General features: G+C 48.0%; 1 protein-coding gene and 2 long non-coding RNA genes across 4 annotated transcripts in view; 2 read left to right on the top strand and 1 right to left on the bottom strand.

Annotated features, from left to right (window-relative positions):
• Wwox (WW domain containing oxidoreductase) overlaps positions 1–22,789 on the bottom strand; it is an 861,609-nt gene that overhangs the window by 209,328 nt on the left and 629,492 nt on the right. The window lies entirely within an intron of this gene.
• On the top strand, positions 323–5,016 carry LOC144370915 (uncharacterized). Its single transcript, XR_013431005.1, has 2 exons — positions 323–446; positions 748–5,016. It is a non-coding gene; the product is annotated as an uncharacterized LOC144370915 (long non-coding RNA).
• On the top strand, positions 17,634–21,533 carry LOC144370912 (uncharacterized). Its single transcript, XR_013430999.1, has 2 exons — positions 17,634–18,214; positions 19,406–21,533. It is a non-coding gene; the product is annotated as an uncharacterized LOC144370912 (long non-coding RNA).

The following is a 22,789-nucleotide window of genomic DNA, read 5'->3' as shown; positions in this document are numbered from 1 at the left end:
GTTCCTTTTCCTTGAGACGAGGTCTCCCTAAGTTGCTTAGGGCCTCACTAAGTTGCTGAGGTTGGTGTCAAACTCGAAATCCTCCTGCCCTAGCCTCCTGAGTTGCTGGGATCACAGGCATGAGCCCCCATGCCTGGTTCACACCATCACTTAAACACACACACACACACACACACACACACACACACTTACAACGGTAATTTCCCCTACCTTTCCCAGTAATCTATGTAAACCTTCTACTTGCTGATCTCACTATCCCTGGATTTTGGAAAGAGTATAATCTGGAATATAACTGTACAATACTTGACCTGAGTCTCTTTTTCAAGGACACTTGTGCCTTTAGCAAGGAAGACCTGAGTCTCCTGGGCCTGCTGGGTCTCCTGGGTCTGCAGACCTTCCTGCACAGATCTATGGAGCTGATGACTTTCTGTGACATCCAATTACAAGTGAGTAATTTCTTCACCTCGAAGGTAATCTTTGGAGAACACACTATAGATTCTCCTGTTTCTAGGGAGCCAGGAGGACTTGGGTACCAAAGCAAACCTCAGAGGTTGTGAAGTTCTTTACTTTTAATGTAAAGTCTTCAAAAGAGCTACTCATGTGTATAATATAACTGAGGCAGGGTCTCAGCAAAAGATGGAGCTGGTTTAACAGAAAGAAATGAATATGGAAACCAGATAGAAAAGAACTCACAACACGAGACACACTCTTTTTGGACTGACAGCTGTATACCTCTCTCCGTTATAGTCACACCACCCGGTCGCTGATGGCACGGGGGATAAGGACGACTGTGGTACCATGATTGACCTTCCTTGTTCAGCTCTGTCTCCTCCAGATTATAAGAACCCTGAAAGCAGACCATTTCTTTCTTACTCGCCTCCGGATCTGTTCCACGCCTGATGATTCCTCACTCTGTAAGTATCTGCTAAGAAACGGATAGATTTCCTTCCAAGAATATGACAGAATGAGACAGTTATTACAATCTCCAATGGCTTATGACCTAAAGTGACTGGATGATTTCCATGGGATGACGGTCCCTTTTCATTTTAGGTGTTAAGGTTGCTCGTGAGCAAGTCTAGATGGTAAGGAACGGGTGATATCTGCGGGGCGCTCCACAGCAAGAAGCACAGACTTAGTTTTGAACATCACACAAACTGAGTGTCACACCTGAAGGTGTGAAGCCTGGTTCTATCATTTTCTGTCTCCCCTAACTGGAGGCAGGTGTGCCTTTCACCTGTGACCAAAATTCTGGCCAGTTTTGAGTCGACATTACAAGTCAGGTAATAACAATTCTCTGTTTGGGAACCTGTGTCTGGGATGATTGGTGCTGTCTCAGTTGAATCGCTGCTGCGTGATTCAGAATATCACTCACCCCGAAGACGTCTGGCCTAACCTGTGGCCCTCTCATTGAGTCTGGCCCACCATGTACCACATACCCATGGACAGATCTAAGGTATCTCCTTGATCATCCAGAAAGACTTCCGCTCTCATACACATGTGGTGGCACCCTTGGTTGCAAATTAGGGTCACTTAGGAAGCTACCAACCCCAATGCCTAGGCTGTATGTACCCTTACACAACTAAATCAGACTCTCCACAGGTCTTGCCCCTACCTTCTTGGACTCACAACCTGTGCATCTGGCCTTTTGATGTTACATTTGTATGTGATCTCATCAATGTCTGACTTCGATTTTTTCCTCTTTATCTTGAAGATCTCATTTACCTCTTTGATCTTCAAACAAAATATCGATAATCAGCACCATTGGTTCTGACATCATAGAAGTAGATGGAAAGATGGATGGATGGATGGATGGATAGATGGATTGATGGGAAAATGGAATGATGAATGGATAAACAGATGGAAAGATGGATGGATGTTTGGATGGATGGATGAATGGATGGAAAGATGGATGAATGTTTGGATGGAGGGATGGCGACCCCGTGAAAACTTCTACTATAATGCATGAATTTCTTTATTATTCTTCTCTTTCAAGTGTTGTGTCTACTATTACACTTCAGGTCCCATAAGACAGAAACGTTGTCCTTATATTTTTTTCTTGGCTGATGGCAAGTATAGCAATAGGTTAAAAATATATGCCTTTTGAAAATAAATGAATTTAGTTCAATACTCATATTTCTAAGTCTATCCAACATTCTTCCAGGAACAGAATTTCTCAGTAATGAGAAGAATAAAAATCTTGAAGTAGAGATGCTCCATTGATATTTTACTTTCATATTTTACAAAGAAATAGCTAGTGGCAAGTTCTGATAAAAATTCTAATTGGAAGATGGTTTTACTGATCTTAAGAAAAAGTGGGCAGATAAGCATTTTTAAAATATTGGACTATTTTGATAGCAAATACCTTGCTATCATGGAACTCCCTCTTTTCTCAGATGGGAAAACTAAGACCTAGTAAATAACTTAGGGTCCTGAACCCAGAACTCTTATCTTCTAGTTCAGGGCTCTTCCCACTTTGTTAGGCTGAACCTATGTGACTGAAAACAACCAATGTATTTTTACAGTTTGAATCAAAGGGAGAATTTGTAAAATGCCTGTAACCCCTGCCCCAACCATGACTGGGATTCTCTGATCAAACTGTCTACCGTGGCATTGATGCGTTGGTATTTTTCATCCAATTAATTGGATCCTGGTGATACTTGCAAATATCCCATCGTCTACATTTGGGTTGTTTGAAGGTGCCAAAGGCAAAGAGGGCATCCTGGACTGAGCTGCTCTTGGTGCAGGGACGGAGCTACAATTCTAACCAGAGAGAGGCATGTCTCTGCTAAAAGACACTGCCGGGCTTGCTCTGGGAACGACAAGGCACCGTAACTTCCCAAATTGGCAAAAACTACCTGCTATGGATTGTAGTAAAGTGTGTTTTTAAATTATTTCAGAACCATAAAAACCTCTCCATAGAGAGTGCTTTGAAACTGCAAATTAAATATAGAACATCTATGAACTGTATCCATTTTTACAGTAAGTATATATTTCCATGGGGGTTTGTACCATCTTTTTTGTCTAGTTACACTAGTTAATAATGCAGTGAATTTGCAGTAATAGAGTAAATGTTATTTTGATGACACTATTTGATTAAATTAAAGATGACATTAAAAGGACCATTTCAATAAAGAACCGAAATCTCTAGAAGGAACCGGGGCTGAGTGTTTAAGTCAGCTAGTCTGGCGGTCTTAAAAGGACCAAATGGAATTTCCTTCACCGTGTGAATGATGAGCAAGTTAAGGAACAATAGGACCAAATAATATATGGGAGAATATGAAGGCGCAGATTTCAAGACCCAGGCAATTTTAGTTATTTGAAGCGGGCACGCCACTTGCAAGAAAACCGCTCGTGTGGCCTTGGGAAAATGCAGAAACGCATTAAGTAAAACGAAAGCGAGAGGGCACCGAGATTTGCAGCAAAATGTGCTGATGTGGTGACAGTGAATCAAGCTGTTGCACAAACAAAAGAGAGGAGGATTAGTCATGTCCCTCCCGCCCAGCCCACCCACACCACCTTCTCCCAGAGCACCGGTGCTGCCGCCCACCCCAGTGGAGAGCTTTGAGATTCAACAGGGAGAAGAGAGGCCCAATTATTTTTTTCAGGCCTCTGTTCGTAGGGTGCTTGCCAAATAAAAGTTCTTTTCCTGAGTGAGAGGTTCACGCACATAAATCAAGTGACTGTTTGAAAATCCCTCGGTTCTTAGAGATCGGATCTATCTGAAGCAACATCCCTTGGTGGCAGGACTAAGTTAGGAATCACGGAATCGCGGGCATCGCACCCGAAAGGAGAGCCGAGATTAAAGGTGCACAGCGGTGGAGAATCCCAGCTCCCACAGAAACACCTGTTCTGGTGTCTCAGCCCCATAGACAGGTGACATCTCTATCTCCACAGTGGCCATACCTTCAAGCCCCAAAAGCTTGCGTTTGTGACTGCTTTTACAACTAAATAGAGAGAGAGAGAAAGAGCCAGTTCAAGCTCAGGTAACTCTTCCACGTGGTCTCACAGGAACATCGTCGCAGGCCACGTTTGCTCAGATGATTCACCTGGGCGTCATGCGAGTCCTTTTCGCCAACATGATTATTTCCTCCTGGGAAGGAATGGGGGTGTGGCCTGTTGGAAAGTCACATGTCTTCCATCTCAGAATCCAACATCCGCGGTGCATTTGACTTTCTGAGCATAAACCTGGAGTGTTTATTATCTTCTCAGCAGTAAATCACTTAGAGACAAAGGATGATATAAAATGCCACATCAGGAAAGTCTATTAAATAAAGCACACGGGTGACAGATCCTGAGTGCTGAGACCCTAAGGCTGAAAAGAGCCCTCCAGCTGCCAGGAAATCTGTCCTCGCCGAAGACACCCAGGTGCTTGGAGGGACAGCACCTGCTCAGGAGCGACAGCAAGCTTTAAGAACATCGTCTCTCCCACGAGTTGGAGTGGCTCAAACTCTCGTGTTCAAGACACCTCCTTCCGCTTTGTCATTTCCAAAGGCTGCCACCACCACCCGCCCAGCCTGCTGTGGCCTCCCCTCTCTCCTGGCAGCACCCAGGCTGTGCCATAGCCCAGATCCCTTGTGGCCGGCACACTTTCAAAACAAAAGGCTCTTGGAAAGGAAGCTTCGACGCATGCCCAAAGGAACTAAAAACTGCAAACAGAAAGGTTTTAGGTCAGTGAAACTACTTTATATAATGGGATAAGAAAGAGGCTGACCTTGTTCGACGTGGAGGATGCGCGCCATTACACATTTGTGAAAGCTCACAGGACATATGAAGTCACGAGTACCCCCACGTGAACTGTGGAGTTGGGGTGACCATGATGAGCCAGCGCAGGTTCGCCCAGCTGTAGTGCACCCCTGCGGTGGGGACGCTGCGGGCGGGGAGCAGGGAAGCAGGCAGGGGGTGTATGGGAACTGCTGTGTTCTCCACCTAGTCTTGCTCCGAACCTAAAACGACTCTAAAAAAATTAATTTTTTAAAAGTGAAAATAAGTTTAATAAACAGGAAATTAGAAAAGTTCCGTGGTACGGAAGTCCAGTGGTCCTGCTTTCAGCTTGGTGTCCCTATTGGAGGCGAGCTTCTTACTGCCTCCACTGGGCTCTGCACTCACATGTTCCAGTCAAATAGGCCTCTCGCGGCCAGGCTCTCCTGGCCTCGAGGACTGCCACCTCTTACCTGCCCTAGGTTTGACCTGAGGGTCACAGCACACCTGCCAGGCGCTTCCCTCAGCAAATTTCACTGCCGATGCACATGCCGCTGTGGACATGCATTTTAGATTCATGGACCGCGAGTGGCCCTCTAGGAAGCTGAACTGAACATCATCCGAGCCCCTTCAGTCCAGATCTATAAGATCACTCAGTCTCCCACACCTTCGGTCTCTCCTCTTGACCCTAACTGCAAAGTCCATGGGGCAAAATCCAGTGCGGCCTTTGACTATCCATACAGCCTTCAACTACACATACGACATTCAGCTGCCACCTCCTCTTTGCAGTGTGTCCTGATCAAGAAGAACACACTGATCAAGTATCTGTGCTTCCTGCAGCACTTCCCACAATATTTATTATGTCCTCCACCCCGACTCCCACTACAGGAATTTGTTTCTGTGCCTGCGCTCCTATGCCAAGAAGTGACTTCCACTCCCTGGCATGATGCTGGCCATTTGCTGATGCTTCATAAGTTTGTAAGGGAACTAGGACATCTGGGTGGCTATAGTATTTTAAACAAGTTGCTACAATATCACTGCAGGTATTCAGTGAAATGTAAAAATTTCACTCTTCATCTACCTAAGCATAATTTACGCATCTATTCAATCATCCATCCATGTATCCATTTATCTGACCATCTATCCATCCATCCACACACCCATCCACCCATGCATCCATTCATCCATCTACCTACCCATCCATCCATCCATCCATCCATCCATCCATCCATCCATCCATCCCCCCATGCATCCATTCATCCATCTACCCACACACCCATCCATCCATCCTCCACCCACCTAACAGCATGCAATACTGCCTTTTCTGTTAGGCCTTTTTATGAGTGATTTTAAAAACATATGAAAAAGAAAAGAGGACTAGAAAATGTGAGATTTGTTCCTTGCCCTGACTTGGGTTGCCACTGAATAGGAGACGTAATCTATGACAGGGAGGGCGACATGTTGTCCATGTTTTTGTTCTGTAGCTTGCACAGGGACTCACATTCAGTAGCAAGTAGTAAACAACTGAAGAATCAATGAATAAAAATATAAAAAAAAATACAGGTCAGTAAGAGAAAAGTGTCAAAGACATGAAGCAGACCCAGTGCTTCAGGAGAGTGGAGGGGGTCTTGGGCACGGGCCCCTGGGGACAGGCTTTCCAGGAGTGTGTGAGTCTGGTCACCCACACTGCCACCATGCCACTGCTTACAGAAACGCTGGGCACTGAGGAGCCCCCGGGTAAGTGTTTTTGTCTTGAAGTGAGGTACCCACTGGGCCGAGCTGGGCACTGAGGCACAAGCAAAGGGGACACAGTCTCTGCCCTCAATGAGTCTCCTGGGGCAATGTCTTGGGAGCGAGCCAATGGGGAAGTGGGGGTCAGAAAGATGGCAGTGTGCAGCCATAAAAGAGCCATTGACACCACATGGAGCAGAGCAGAGGTCCTAAAGGGACTGTTGATGAATAGGTTTCTAATTTGACTAGGTTTGAATCTGTGTTTGCAATTAGCAGCACCCATTTGCATACAATTAGTGTGCAAAGCCCTTAAAAAGAGTTTGTTCTCTAAAGTAGGTTAAATATCCCCCCCCACCCTCGCTGCAAATGTGCCTGCGCTGTTGATTTGTTTCCCATATTTATTGCCCTTTATAGACCAAGAATAGACCTGAGCCCAGTCTAGGTCCCAGGAGCTGGATTCATTTGTCCTGCCTGGTTCTGGTCAGAACCAAGGCTGAACTTTCCAAGAGCTCTAACGTTAGACAAATTCCACCAAAAGACAGAGGCCGGGTGGCCAAGGGCAGAAGCCATGAGCAAGCCACAGGTCTATCGAGATGGGAAAACACATGGTTCTCACTCTAAAAAAAAAAAAAAAAGTAAAAGAGGACAGAAAATCGTACACTATTTTGTGGTTGAGAAGATGGATGGCAGTGTCCCTGCCCGAGCACCCACAAAGGATGATACCTAGAGCTAAGCCGCCCTGAGAGTCCACGTGCCTCAGTCCTCCCACCTGTCAAATGGGAGTGTTAGGATTCGTGCCTAAGAGGCCCTTGTGATAAGCATCAAACCAATAAGCCTGTGCCGTTGAGAAGGCAGGATCCAGGCTACATGGACGTAGAGTGATCAGTCAGGATCCATAGCTAAGGCTTCTCAGGCCAGAGTACCCGGTGCAGCCGGGCTCTTACCACAGAGGGGGAGAAACCTTCCACTTGTCGTATTTGCCCTGAAGGGTGAGTCTGGGGCAGCAGTGGCATTAAGCTCCGACCCAGTCACACGTACACCTCGGTGCTTTGTCCAGATGGAGTTAACACGAGACTTGAGTGGGGGATTAAAAGAATAGCAATGTGTTCATCTGTGAAATTAAAAGGAGTGCAGCATGACAGGCGGCATTATGTGGTGGGGTTACTCGGAGGCAGTAATTAGGCTGCATACGACTCCCAGCTCAGTCTTCATCAAACCAAAGCAATTCCACGGAAGGAGGGGAGCAGGCTGTCTTGGGAGGGGACAACAGGAGAAAGGCAGAGATGTCTGGGGAGACGGCAGGGCTGACTGAGGCTCCACTTTCCCGGACAATGACCACAGACTCGAGACCACACATCCTTGTGTGACTGCGCAGTTGCTGTGGTCAGGGGTCCAGGCCCAGGCTCAGAAGGGTTTTCTACTGAGTGTCTGTCTCGCAAGGTCAAAGTCAAGGTGTCAGCTACCCTGGGATCTGCTCTGGACGCTCCGGGGAGAGATCAGCACCCAGCTCTCTCAGGTCAGGGGTGGCCCATGTGGTCATAGGACTGAGGAGCCTACTTTTGACAGTTACAGGACAAAGGTCTCTATTTCCTTCCTGCCATCAGCAGAACTAGTTGTCACCTTGTGGAGAAGCCCAGATTTCTTGTCCCATGTCCCCTCCATCGTTAAAGCCAGCAGACCCTCTCCTGATTGCTGCCTCTCTGCCTCCCCTCACAACTCCGCTCCCGTGGCCTGTGCTTGCCCTGAGCCCTCTCTGATAATCCAGGAAAATCAGCTGTTTCAAAGTCCACTGATTAGTTGACCTACTAACATCTGCCAAGTCCCTTTGGTCATGCTACAGAAGGTGAGCAGGGGAGTAACTCCAGAAGAGGTGGTCGTGGGGCCAGTACCCAGGTGCCAGGACCTCTCCAGTGTGGAAGCCTGAGGTTCATGCCACCCAGACCAGCAGGCGGCTGCATCCCGAGAGATGGGGCGGCAGAGGGCGGGAAGCAGGGCTGCCATGGATTTCTGTAGAAGGTAACAGAGTTGTCAAGGGGCTGGGGCCTTTCAGGACTTGGGAGGATTGCAACAGCAAATGCCATTAGAGACCAACTTCAGCTCACGCCGGGGAGAGCTCATTTGTTGGTCTGGCCACTCGGAGAAGACGTGGTCCGACATCTGTTCCGTGTGAGCGCTCCCTGGAACGCTGCGGAGATGTGCCAGAAACTCTAAAAGGGGGACGGTTCTTTGGTGGGACAGTGACAGTGTCCTGAACAGTAACAATAAATTAATCACAGCTCCGGCTTCAACTGCTTGTGGTCCAGCCTCCTGCCTGGCAGGCCCAGGGTGAAGCCTGCTTTCTAAGTTTCCCTACAAACCACAGAACTAGGCATTACTGTCCCCATTAGGGACAAATTAAGGCTCAAGGAGCCCGAATAGGACCGATGACACTGTGGCCAGGGTGGTCTCAGCTTCTAGGAGAGTGCACAGCCTGGCTCCTTCCTCTGAACCAGCCCTTCCAGCCTCCAGTGCCCATGCCCCCTCCCTCTGCCTTTGACTCCTTCTAGAACGTCCTTGGACCCAACCCCTAAGAAATAATGATTTAATTATCGGTGTTTCCTCAATGACATAATTAAATATCCAGTGAGGTAAATTAACCTGAGCCTGCTCAGAGGACACTGATGCGACACCCTAGAATATTTTATTTTGAGCCTTCTTTTACACATATTTCAGCTGTTATGGATCTAAAATTAGGTTTCCAATTTAGGCCCTTGAGGCAAGAGGTGCAAATGGTTATAAATAGCATCGAGGTGGCACGCTCTTTTGGGTACTTCTTAAGGGGCTGAGAAAGCTATTACTTTAAAGAACAATGCAAGGGATTGTCCTCGGGCTTACTGTGAGCAGGGTCACCTGACTGCCTGCAGCGAGCAGGTGCCTGGGCACGATGGGGCACTGTCCTGACATGCTGGGACGGGCAGCTCATCAGGACACAGCTGTCCAGCCCAGAGGCTGTGCCAGCTGCCCACCTAGCAAGATCTGCTGCCACTCTTCTGCAAGTGGGAAGAGGGACCTTTCCTCCCTCCTCCCATCCCTGTTAACTTCCAAAGTGAGACTCACCTGCATAGTAAATGCAAGGATACAGCTGGGGGGGGGGGGAGAAAAAAATAATAAATGCAGCCAGGGGCTCAAATTAAAAAAAAAAAAAAAAAGTTTTTTGAAGCTAATGATAGTGTTCCTGCTTTATTGCTTCAGGCAGAAACAGGAAGTTAAAAACCTAAGTGGCTTGAGAAAATGTAACACTTAGCAAACTCATTTGCAGGCCGTTAGTTAGTAGTATCCTAATTTATTTCATTGTTGTAGGGTGTTTTTTTAAATTTTTCTTTTAGGGACTTTTTGATCTGTTTTTAATGGAAGACTAATGTGTATTCTTTTTCTTTTTTTTTTTTTTTCTTTTCTTTTTTTTTTTTCCCCTCTCCACAAGTATTTATCCAGCAGGAAGACTTTTTTTTTTTTTTTTTTTTTTTTTTTTTAATGGCTTTCTTTTCCTAACTTACTCCTTTATGGAAGCGAAAGCAGAACCAAGGAAAGAAAGCTTCTCTTCACAATCCACATTGAATGCATGTAGCACGGATTCCAAAACCTTTGTTTCACTGGAGTCTTCCAGGACGGAAAAGCATCCTAGCAATTTCGTGAAGGTCATGGGTGATGACCTCCACGGCAGTTCTTATCTCACAACCTGGCTTTGGGCTGGGGTTCCTCTGGGCCCCTTTCCAGGGCCTGTGGAACACAGCTTCCACTGATGCACCCCCAGCTCCCAGGCTGGCCCACTGTGATCCTCCTGTTGCTCCTAAACCCCAGCCTGGGGAGCAGAGGGGGAGGGGCTCCCGCTTCCAGGTTGAACACCCAAATCCTGTTCTTGTGTAAATAAGTATAAGAAAGGATTCAGCCATTTTCCATCCACCTGGGAAGTTCCAGAGTCTCTCTGAATACAGAAGGGAATATAGGCTAGCACTGTGCAGCTAAGTCAGTCTGTTGAGTTGCCCCACAAGCAAGTTGGGGGGGGGGCAGGTATTCATTAGCCCCAAGGGCTGGACGAAACTGTTGGTACATGGTGAGATGAAATGACAGGTTCAAGGCCTTGAGCCATGTGAACTGGCCACGTGTCCTGCAAACCTGAGACAACCACCCCCACGACCATGCTCAACCATGGACTTGGGCAGCCTCTGTCCTCCAAGAACATGGGACACACGCAAAGAAAAAGAATTTCCAGCATTTTAGAAAGCACGTTCCTGTTTACGGCTTCCGTTTGTTTTCCTTCCCACTCCTTTTCTTGGTGAACTTCTACAATGACTGGGGACCTGGAAACAGACACTTTGACCGCAGAAAACCAGGCCCCTGAGGTGACTCTGGACATAAGCAACAGATGCCAGGCTCTCTGTGGCGGGTGCTGCACCTCAGGGAGCCCCGGCCACACAGTCAGTACTTGGCGCACAGTAGGGACCTGTGGTGGGAAAGGCTTTCCCATCTCATGGTGGAATACACTGAGGCATTGGGGGGGGTGGCTGGGTGGTCTTGACGGGGCTGCACACCCTGCTCCTGCTCTTGATCCTCTCAGCTGTGCCCAAGACATGGAAGGGACAATGCAGAGTGGCGCCATCTCCTCCACTGTGTCTGCTTCAGGGTGCATCCCAGTGGGCACCCAGGAGTCGCAGCACTGGGCCACTCTGAGAAGCTGCGGGGACAAGGCCTGGGGGTTCTCGCTACTCGAGTGCACAGTGAGTGCTCGTGCCTGGGTTGGCCCATTTGCACCTCTTGGAGGCCCCCTAACCTGAGCAGGTGCTCTGACCTGAGGGGCTACACTTGCTGTCCCAGGAAGTGAAAAGATAGTGAACAAGAGTACAATGTTTTTTTAAATTGATTTATACGCTTATTCTATTTAGGCATAGATGACAGCAGAATGCATTTTGATTCATTATACGCAGCTGCAGCACAGCTTTTCACTTCTCTGTTCAGGACATAGCGTCACACCCTATGTGCCGTCACACATGTACCTAGGGTAATGATGCCCGTCTCACTCCACCATCTTTCCTGCCCACATGCTGCTTTCCCACCCCCTTCCTCCCCTTTACCCAGAGTTCCTCTACTTCTCCCATGCCCTCCCGTTATGGACCAGCATCCACTTATCAGAGAGAACATTCAGCCTTTGGTTTTTGGGGATTGGGTTACGTTGCTTAGCATGATATTCTCCAGCTCCATCCATTTACCTGCAAATGCCACAGTTTTATTCTCTTTTATAGAGTACAATCTTTGATATCAAAGAGACTGGGGTTTGGATCCTGGGTTGCTTCTTACTAATTTAGTGTAACTGAGTCTCCTTAACCAGAAAATAAGCACAGTAAATCCTTCCTCACAGGATCTTTTTGAAGATTAAAAAGAAGAAAGGACAATTTCTCTGAAGAGCGCAAAACTGAATGTAGGTCACATAGAAAGTACTCACTATATGGGGAGTTGCTTGTTTTAAACACCTACTATGTGCTTTCACCTCTGTTCATTATCTACTTAAGTCTTCATAGGTATTTGGGATGGTTATTACTACAATGATTGTCTCTATCTAACAAACTGGAAACACAAACAGGAGAAGGAAAAATCAAGGTATGCCTCAAATTGAGGTCTGTGGGATACAAACCCAAGATTGTTGCAAGGTATAACGTAAACCAACATCTCATTTCCTTGGGGAAGAGGAGGGGTGGGCAGGCAGAGAAGAGACAGGGCATCTTCTAGAAGAGACAGGGCGTGATCAAGATCAGGGACCTTAGCTGCAGGCTTTGAAATGAGTCCAGGCAACTAGAGAGAAGTGCGTGCACAGATTCTTCAGTTTCCAGCTCACGTTTGCCTGTGCGATGGTGCCTCAAAATATCTCAACAAACAGGGATTTCCATCTTGGGTCTTGGGATGACAGTCAAGTTCAATTAGTCAAGTTCAAGATCCTGGTAAGTGTTTATTCAATTGGATCTTCTCATGCCACATGTGCAGGGGGAAAAAATAAAACATGTCTCAAACTTTCTGAGCGGGACACTTGTCTTCATATTGTTCTCACCATATCAAAAGAACCTGGAAGGGCAGAATTTGCCAGAGACTCTTGACTTCAATCAGGATGACAACTTTTGATCTTTCACCACCAAAGGGCAATTCTTCAGCGTGGGCTGGCAGTGCTGGAAACAGCTGGGTAACGTAAAGAGCCTAAGACTCCATGGGAATTGACCACCATCAAGTATTTTAATGATGTCAAGGGCACGGGAAGAAGAATCCACTTTGCTTCTCCAAGCAAATCACATCCAGGCAACAGGAAAGCGAGGGAACTTCCCTGTTGGAAACAGAGCCATCTGTAATCTGGACGTAGGCGAACTGAAGAATAATTACCCATCAGCTACTGGACGGGGGAAGGCGGGAGAAGAAAAGCTCAGCCGGTACCCATCCACGCCCTTCCGCAGCAGAGCCTCATCCATCCCCTTTATCTCAGGGAACATGGCACAGGGTTCAGGTGAAAATTAACCAAAGAACTTAATTAGTGCCATAATTAAAACAAGGCCTGAATAAGAGGGCAAAAAATTACCAGGATTTTTTTTTAAAGATAGCAGTAGTGAAAGCACAGTTCTTGAAGTACTCTTTTATTTGATTTGATTATAATTCTTCTCTCTCTCTCTCTCTCTCTCTCTCTCTCTCTGTAATTTCACTGTAAGGGGATTAATTGCCTTTTCAAACCCAGGAAAGGAAACCTTAGAGTTTCCTCTTTCCTGGATGGTGGGCATGCAAATGCGGCGAACGGCAGGAATAACAAATGCTCTGTTTCTGAGCACTCGCCCATGATTTATGAAAGGTGCACCTCACTATGGGGAGATAATGCCATTTGAAATGGTCCATTTCATAAATCTATCCCCCCATACCCAGCTGCACAAAGGACGACTGTGAACTCCTGAATCCGGTACTGTTTTCATCCTCTATTGATGAAGGGAGTGGGTAGGGGGAGAGAGAGGGAGAGAGACAGAGAAGAGAGAGAGAGAGAGAGAGAGAGAGAGAGAGAGAGAGAGAGAGAGAGAGAGAGAGAGAGAGAGAGAGAGAGGACTTCTTTGGTGCGAGGTAATGATGCACTGAGGAGGAGCCAGGCTAACGCTCTGTCTCCAGGGCTTTCCTTGGCAATAGCCACAGAGCTTCCAAGGCAGGGAAACTTGGATAAACAAAATGAAGAAATAATCAACATGCGCGACATCCCTAATGTCCTTTTACTGCTAGTAGCATTAATTATAGCATGGACCCAATCCTCCAAGCGACGGCAGAACCAAATGTTTTGCTGGAAGACCCCTCCACCGCGTGATAGATTGAGCCTCCGGAGCTGGGATATTTCCTATTCATTCATGCACCGGTGCAGCATATCTGCTTGTTTATCTAACTGCAAGAATGCTTCCAGAGGAGGATTCTCTGCCAAATGTGACGGTGGAGGCGGTCAGGGACCAATCATAAACTTCAGAGAAATTCATGGTTGAGGGTCTTCCTGGTCATAACAAGGGGGAGTGATATATATGCGCCAGCAACTTGTGGGCTCCACAAGATCCTTATGAAATATGAGCAGGGGACAGAAGAAACTTCCTCGGGATCCGATGAAATGGATGGCACAGACACGAGGTGTGACTACAAATATGTGACCAGTGCGACTTCCTAGGCGAAGCTGTGCGCTACCCCGGGATCCGTTCCCGCAAGACAGAGAAACAAGACTCGGGGACAGGAAGATGGCACCTGGCGCTGGGTGTCACAGCTATGGAAAAGGAGAGAATTTAACCCCACTAGGCAAGGAATGGCTCATGTTCATTAAAGAGGGAAAAAAAATGTTAACTTAAGAAAGAAAAAAAAAATGTATGTGCGCCTGCGTGTTTGGGGGTGCCTTAACATCAGAGGGAGAGAATTAGTGCATGGGAGAAAACCCACAATCCCACCACTCAGATGCAAATGGATTGCGAAGCTGGCAAAAGACAAGGTATGAGATAGAACTGATGCAAAAATGTGAATTCGAAAAACTCCTAAAGCAGGACACTCATCCTAATACTCAGGAATTTGCATATTTTGACTTGTATTTAAAAAGCAATTTCAAGGTCAGCTTCAGTGGAGAAACACTGAGCTAAGATGGGAAGTAACCCCATTAAAAGTCTACCAGTGTTTTGCATATTTATTTTTCTTCTTCTATAGTAAGCAATGACGACTCATAAATCAAAAAATCAGGGTAAACAAATACCATAGAGGTTATTTTATACAAAATGTATACTCCTTATTCTATCTATTTATACACACAAACATTTCTATTACTTGAATTTATAAAGTGTGTAATACATGCATGCATGCTTCGAAATCTGCATACATTTGCATAAGATAGAAAAAAATCTATATTATTGTCCCAGGTCTCAGAAGACCATGGCCCAAATGAAATGACGACCACCTCAAATGCATTTTTGTATAATGGGATGGAAGTAATTTTATTTTTCCAAAGCTTCAGGCCTGTGGTGTTTCTTTATGATATATAAATAGATTTAAATTTTCCAGTTATGTAGATTCCATGGTCTAACCATGAATTTCCTATGCGGGCGGAGGCAGCTGAACTGGATGACCTTGGGGCTTTCACGCAAGACAAGGGACTTTCAGCAAACGCATGTACAGATATCAAAACCAGCAGCCGTACCTCTGTGTCAGTGGATCGTCAGACCCATGCCACCTTGGCGAGGCAACAGGGGAGACAGAGGGGCTGACAGGGCTAGTAGGATCTGGAGGACAGAAGGTGACCCTAAAAGCGTGGCCCAGCAGTTGAGATTTTCCCAGGGACATGGGTGCCCCAAAGTCCAGACACTTCTGTGTTTCAAGTCCTCCCTGGGTGACTTGTTAGTAATTTGGTATTTGATAGTTGAGTGATTCAAAGGTGGGATAAAAGAGCACCCTAACCCATTTCAGAAGCCACACAGAAAAATCCGCCCTTTTTATTTGGTCATTTCACTAAAAATATATCCCCCACTGTACTCACAGAGCACAGCTGAGCTGACTGAAGTTTTTAAAGAGAAAAAGAATCCCCTAAAGGATAGGCACTGCTACTGGCAAGCTGATGCCAAGAAGCAAGAATCAAGTGACTCACAAAAAGCAATTTGAAAAAGTGTTCCCAGCAGGTGCCGTCACCGCGCCTCATGTCTGAGGGGCACATGCGACAGAGGATGGCGCATACCCACTCCAGGTACTACCCCCTCTTCACCTCTGGAGCCCAATGCCCCCAGCACAGCATCCGACAGACAAAAGATGTTTTGTGGTGCACGGTGACAATGATACCCAGCTCCGTTGGTTCCAAGTGGCACTTGTGAGGAGCAGCTTGGTCAAGACTTCCCGTCCACTCAGGGGCAGCAGACCCGAGAGAGCCATGGGCTCACCCAAACCCTGCAGTGGCTGCCACCTGCACCTGGAAATCCCCACATTCCTCACCAGGGGCCGAAAGGCTGCAGGGTCCAATCTCCAAACCCATCGGGCTTCAGTCCAAACCCCGTCATCACACCTGGTCGCCTACCTTTCTGTTTTCCAGCTGTGCCAAGCCAGCATTTGGCATTTGCTGGGCCTCTGCCATGAATCTCACTCTCCAGTACTCTCTTGGCTGCCCCTGGCAACTCAGGCTTCAGATTCATTAAGGGCTTTCCTGACTCCCAACTCAAATTAACCTACTCTCCCACCCCCACCCCCAGCCCCTCTCTGTCACTTCACTCAGCATAGCTGACCCCATGTCCTTTCTCTCTAGCTTGTATGCTGTGTGACTGCACAGGAACAAAGAGCCTTCTGCTTTCATTATTATACACCCTGCAACGAGTCCATAGTAAATGCACATTAAACACCCGGGAATGAAGGAATGAAGGAAGGAAGGAATGAAGGAATGAAGGAAGGAGTCAAATGCCCAGCAACTGCTTTTAATATTTGCTGTATTTCAGAGAATCTGCTGTTGGCAAATGTGAAGGCTGAGGTGATGTGGCAGCTCAGATAGCTGGATGGCCAATAAATCAGGCCAACCAAGACAGATGCGGAGGACAGATAATGAAATGAAGTCAAGCCCTTGTATTTCAGGGTCCTACTCCCTCGTTCTCTGTGTTCAGGACTTAATGCTAGTTAAAGACCAGCAGCCCGGTCAACATTGTCCACGGGGTACATAAATTCTAACTTGTCAGGCTCTGAAGGGTCGTCCAGGCACCAGACAGCAGAGGCAGGGTGCGGCCACGCTGACCTACCACCTGCCTGTCCCACTTCTCTCCCATCTTGTTCCAGGTGTGTGGAAATCCCACTTGATGACGTCTCACTCTCTCCTCAAAATAGCTGCCCTCTGCCTTTCCAATACTTCAGGAAGGCCCTGGGGCAGCCCAGGGTCTGAGTGGGAATCTCGGCTCTGCTGCCGGCTGCCCAGCCATGAGAAAGTCCCCTCCTCTCCCACAGGACAAGGAGGATGACAGGACCTATGACAAGGCTCCGAGCACTCAGTCATAGAACAGAAACTGCTGAACACAGAACTTGGCCCATTAAAAAAGCTCAATAAACGCATGCTTAGCACCTCCACTTAATTTGCATAATCAAAGAAAATACGAACACAAGTAAAAAGGATCTTCTTGCTAATGCGTCATCTTCCTGCCTGCTTGAAATTAATTTAATTAAAACACAGGTGTGTTGGTGAATTAGGAGAAAAGTGGCTTTTGCCATTCTGAAAACATTTTGGTAAAACTGAAATGCTATTGAAATGGAAATGCTTTCCTCTTCCACAGCCCCCAAAAGCCAGGTGTGCCCCTCAGTGTTTTCTTCTTCTTGTCTTTGCAGTGCTGAGACTTGAGCCCAGGGCTTCACACATGCTAGGTGAACGCTCTACCACTGAGCTATAGGCCCCCACCACCCACGTGTGCCCCTCTTGATGGAAAGAGGTATACTACATTTTCTATTAAAAAAAAAAAAACAAAAAAACCTAGGAATGCAGCTAACTGATGAGAAATAATTATTGAGAAGCTGCTTTCAAGTTCCTCCGGGTTAAACCTATATATCCACTTAATTTTCTAGGACTAGGTTTAGTACATATTGTACCAAACATTAAATGACCATATTTCAAAATCCAAATGGATCACTAATGGATTAATATGCTTTTAAAAGCATCTTTACAAGACCCAACCAAGAGCAGAACTTCTTGCTTCCCTCCGATTCCATTTAGCATGTGATGCCCTGCAATACTTCAAGTTCAAGAGTTACAGAGACCTGGAGTTTCACAGGAGCCAGACAGTGATGGATGGCAACCACACTCCAGGACACACCTCAAACAGCAGCACCGACTTTTTCTTATTTAGCTCATGGTTGGTCTACTGAAGCCATTGGCTGGAAACTAGAATTGCTGAGCTGTGGTCAGAAACCTCTCCTTGCCTAGGGTGAGTTGGTTTCCAAACCAAGAGGAAAAAGTACAACCGAGACTCATTCCAAACCCTCCTCAGCCGATGGACCTTGACCGGAGTGTACCAGCCAGGAATTTGAAAAGTTCTGAAACTCTCAAAGTCTCACCAGACAGCCGGTGCAATTCAAGATGGACATGGGCCTTTAATAGGCGGCTTCAAGGGCCTGCTGCCCGATACTGAAGTATTCTTCATGAGTTTCCTGAGCAGTTGAGCCCACAGGGGAACGGGGCTCTCGGTTGCAGGAAGTCTTCTCCATCTGGGGGAGATCATGCACAGCCTGGGTTGCTTTGGAGGTCTCCAGAGGTCACAGCATCCGGGTAGGCCTGGTGAACCCGCTGGGGACAGATCACTACATGCAGTCACCTGGAGCACTGTCTAGGAATCAGGCCCAACTTTGAGATTTGGAAGACACTTGTAGCAAGTATTAATGGTCAGCGATCAAAACCACCCACGCTTGCCCCTACCCTGGCTTCTGATCTTGCCTCCCCGTGCCTGTGCCTACACCACCACAGTCCCCACGGCCTATCTGGGGTCAGCTGTCCTCTGCGTTTACCTCTGCTAATCGTGCTGACCCTGCTCTTCTCCAAATCTGCAGTGTCCACTGAACTTAGATTCCCCAACTAAAACCTCCCAGCCTGTCCCCCGGTCTCTACCTCCTTCTTCCTTGGAATCTGCCCTCTATGCACTGCAATTAAATCCCCAAGGCACACACCCATTATCGTGTGATTGTCCTATTAGATGTGCTGTGGCCCCACTGCCAACGAAACAGAGCTGGAGCTCTGGATTCTGGCACTGAAGGTCAGCACGGGTGGCACCGCCTTTGCAAGGCCCATGTGGTGGCTGGCGGGGTGATGGGGAGAAAGTGAGTGCAGAGAAACAGAGGCCCCTCGTCACTTTCTCCACGGGCCTTGCAGTGTGGCAAAGGAGCTGTCCCTGCTGCTCCCACAAGCCTCTCCTGACCCGAGGTGTCCTGCCGCTTTGGTCTTCAGGACCACGACAGCAACATCTCACCTTTGAAACAGCTGCTGAGCGTGTGTCTTTGGGAGAAGTGCTCCCAGGGAGATCCTGATGCCTCCAGCCGCAGGCCCTGCTCCCCACCAGCCTGTGTCCTCGGGGAGAGTCTCAGCTAGTGGCAGTTCAGCGCCCACCGTCCTCCCAGCTCAGCTCAGGGAGCAGGCTGCTGTCTGGGCACTGACGGCCCACCCAGAGGAGAGGACAGGGCAGGGTGCCTCCTGCTCCGGGTTGTCCTTCCGGGTGACTTTGTGTAGCTCACAGCTGTCCTCCAGACAAGGGGGCTGGACTGGATGACCTTCAGCCTCTCTTGGCTCTCACCTTGTCTTTCTGGGCTCCAGGAGGGGCCTGGGGCCATTCTGAGTCACTCCCTTCTGGACACCGGCACTTCCCCAGCTGTGAGTGACAGGCCGCTCTCTGTGGGGTGGACGAGGTCTGTTTTAAGTCCACCATGGGGGAATTCACCCGGGGGCCACAGCTGCCCGCTTCTCTTTCAGGGAGGTCAGCGATTCCTGCTCTCGGTCGGCACCTCTTGGAAACCGTGCCAGGAACATTTCGAGGACAGCATTTTCCTTGGCAGGTGCGCCTGCTGGCAGGGCCCACTTCAAGGTTTGTGGGAGCAGGAGAACGACATCTGGGATCTATCTGTGGGAGTCAGTCTGCACATTTTGAGGGGTGAGGTAAGATGGAAGCCTCTCACGTGGCATGTTCTTAGCAGGCTGGGTCTGTGCAGAGAGCTGCCAGGATGAAAGTCAGCCCCGGGCACCTGGCACTGTCGCAAGGCTGCCTCAGGTCACTGCGTGGTCAGTTTAAGAAACCCCTCTCTGCCTGGTGGACACGTGACCCTCAGAGGAGTTCCACGAGGCACTTTACGAACAGCTTAGATAAAGGGCTGGGGCGCAAGCACCTGGGTCCCACCTTTAGGTGACTTAAGGGGGATCTGTCAACGTGGAATTGCCTTCAAACTTCTGCCGGTGTGTCTGGTCCTCTGTGAGCCCGTCTGTATGTGTTGCCCAGCTGGACAAAATTGAAGATCCGCCCTCTATACTCCAGCCAGGCTCCTAGATGGCCCGTGACAAGGATACCTACTTTTCCATCTGCCTCCTCTATTGGACTATAGATCATCAGGATAAAAAATCATGTAATAATCACCTCTGGCACCTCACTTTTGTCCTCAAAGCACTTGTCCAGGGCTGCTAGTGGCCATCAGTGGGTCCCACTCAGCAAACATCGAGTGGCTGAAGTCCACTTCTGGGGACTTGAGATTGTCCCTCTCTCATTCTTCCTCCGCTTTGATTTCCCCAACAATATAGATGCCCACTCATCTGCAGCCTCAAGGAGAAGGGGACCTTCCCTGACCACTGTCTAGGCTGTGAGTCCCCCTATATGTTCCCAGAGCACACTGACCCGGGCTCCTGGACCCGTCCCTGCAGGGCATCCCCAGGGCGTGGCGCATTCTCCACCGTTCTTGAGCGCACAGTCTGACCACACGTGCACCTGCAACCCTACTGAGACCAGATGAGACCAGCAGCTCCTTACGGGGACTGATAGAATATTTCCTTCTTTCTCACTAAAGCCTATTCTATTCCCGCCGCCACCTGCCGGGCTCTGTGCAAAACACTTCAGGTGCCTTTGCACGAGGATTCCTGCCTCAAGCATGTGGAAACCGAGGCCACTAGAGATTCGTCCAGGGCTCCTAGGAATGGACCCAGGGCTCACTGCAGGGCCTCTGCGCTTGGCTGCCATTCCTCTTGTTCTCTGTCACCTCAGTGCCTAGCCCAGCCCTGTGAGCTGAGAGCACGCAGGGCACGGGCCGGGGTCGGGGTGCCTCAGTGGGCCCAGAGCAACCTGCCAGGGCTTTTCCGGGGGTCCTCCTCACTGCGCTCATTGTCTCATTCATTCGCTCTTTGTCCTTGAAAAATCTCTTAATAGGGTTGATGGCAATTGACAGGAAACCCAAACGATGGTACCTTCAACCCAAGAGAAGTTCCTGTTTAAAAAAAAAAAAAAAAATCCTGGGCTGATCTGCCAAGGCCGCGGGTACAAGGTGTGATTTTAGGGACCCAGCTCTTCTGCTGGGGTTCCCCGTGGACCTCAGGGCCACAACCCAGACAGCAGGCAGGGAAAGAGGGGTGGGAAGGAGGCAGCGGCATCGCTAAGGACACCCCCAGGAGGCTGAGGGGGCTTCCCTGCAGACACGGGCCAGAAGGTGGTCACGTGGCCATGGACTCCAGGGAAGTGAGGATGTGGAATTCTGAGTCTGAATGATCACGCACTCACTCCTTGAAAATCCATCACTAAGAGAGACGGGTGGCCTGGATCTCGGGAACCAGCCAGGGTTCTCACACGCAGTGGCGCTTCTGGGACCGCCCTTCCCTGGTCTTGTAGATGGCCTGAGGTCAGACTGGTCGTGGCTGAGGTCCCAGAACCTCACTCTTCCATTCCTGACTTCTTTGCCTAGCTGGTCTTTGCCATGGGGTCTCTTCCAGGACCTGGCCAGCCCAGCAAGCAGTCCCTTCTGGCCTTTCAGTGTCCCCCCCCAGTCCCTGGAAATGGAAATGGCATCTGGCACTCTCATCCTGCCCTTCTCCACCAGGCTCAATAAATATTTCTGGAAGACCACGACTGGAGGCCCAGCTGTCCCGGATCCCAGCTCATACTCTGACGTGGTGCCAGGGTTTTCCCTCTCCTTAGCACTGGAGATAGATTTCTTTTTAAGCAGTTTCTCTTCAAAATCCTCCTTTCCTTTTCTTTAGTAATGTCTTTATAAATCACTGTTATAAAAATAAGGCAAGCAGAAGGAAAAATATGCAGTACCTAGAAACTGAAAATTCAAGTATTTGCTTTTTATGGGACACTTGAGGCTCTTAAAAAAGAGAACTGCTAGGAAACTTAAATACAAAAAAATCACTGCACGATGACATAAAAGCCCAACAGAACTGAATAGTTTATGAAAATAATTTGAATATTTACACTTCAATTTATGGTTTGAAAATCACCCCTAAACCCCGTTCTTATTCTTAAATGGATTTTTTGAGAGAGTGTTAAATACATTTTGATTATTTTGACACGATGTCTACTCGGGTATTCGGTGCAGTGATTTGAAAGCAAAAAGGAAATTCCTTAAAAATCTCATGCAAGTTTATGGGAGCGTACATTACATTTACAGAGATGTGCATTTATATGCACGCGTCCACGCAAACTTGAGCAAACATCTCAACTTGAAGGGGTTCTTTGGGCTGTTGTTATTGTTAGGGGAGAATAATTGTAAATTTAACTCGAGTGAAGCCTAGGGCTACAACACATTGCAATTCTCTTGACAGAGGAGCTCGGGTTCAAGTTCATATCTTTTTATTTTCTAAGACTGAGGCTTGCAGGATGGCTTAAATCGTGTTTTATACACAACATTACGGAAATGCAGCACTGCAGGTCTGTAAAAGTGTCGATGGAGCAGGTGCGCTCATTTAGTCTTTCCTATTATTTTTCTTTTCCAGTAAGTCAAAGGGACCTCTTCTCAGAATTTCTTTCATGTCAACTATTTAGGAAGCATATTGATAGCGATCTTAACAGGCCCCCAAAGCATCGAATATCTGTGCCCAAAAAAGGAAAAAATCAGTATTCACTTCCAAAGGGGAAATAATATTCACGAGGAGAAGAGTGGCAAGGAAAGCACAGGGCCACGCTTTATTGTTAAACTCCTGGGTTTCATGAAACCCGAACATGGAGACCACGTTGTGTAAATGCACCCGGACAAAGGGCTTTTGAAGTCTGGGCGACCAGAGCATCCAGCCCTGGAACTGTGATGTTTTGTTCATGCATTCTAGCACGACCTCGTGACCACACACACACACACACACACACACACACACACACACACACTC

This window comes from Ictidomys tridecemlineatus, chromosome 15 (assembly GCF_052094955.1).
Source record: "Ictidomys tridecemlineatus isolate mIctTri1 chromosome 15, mIctTri1.hap1, whole genome shotgun sequence".
Classification (NCBI taxonomy): domain Eukaryota; kingdom Metazoa; phylum Chordata; class Mammalia; order Rodentia; family Sciuridae; genus Ictidomys; species Ictidomys tridecemlineatus.
This window is presented reverse-complemented; position numbering and strand designations above follow the sequence as displayed.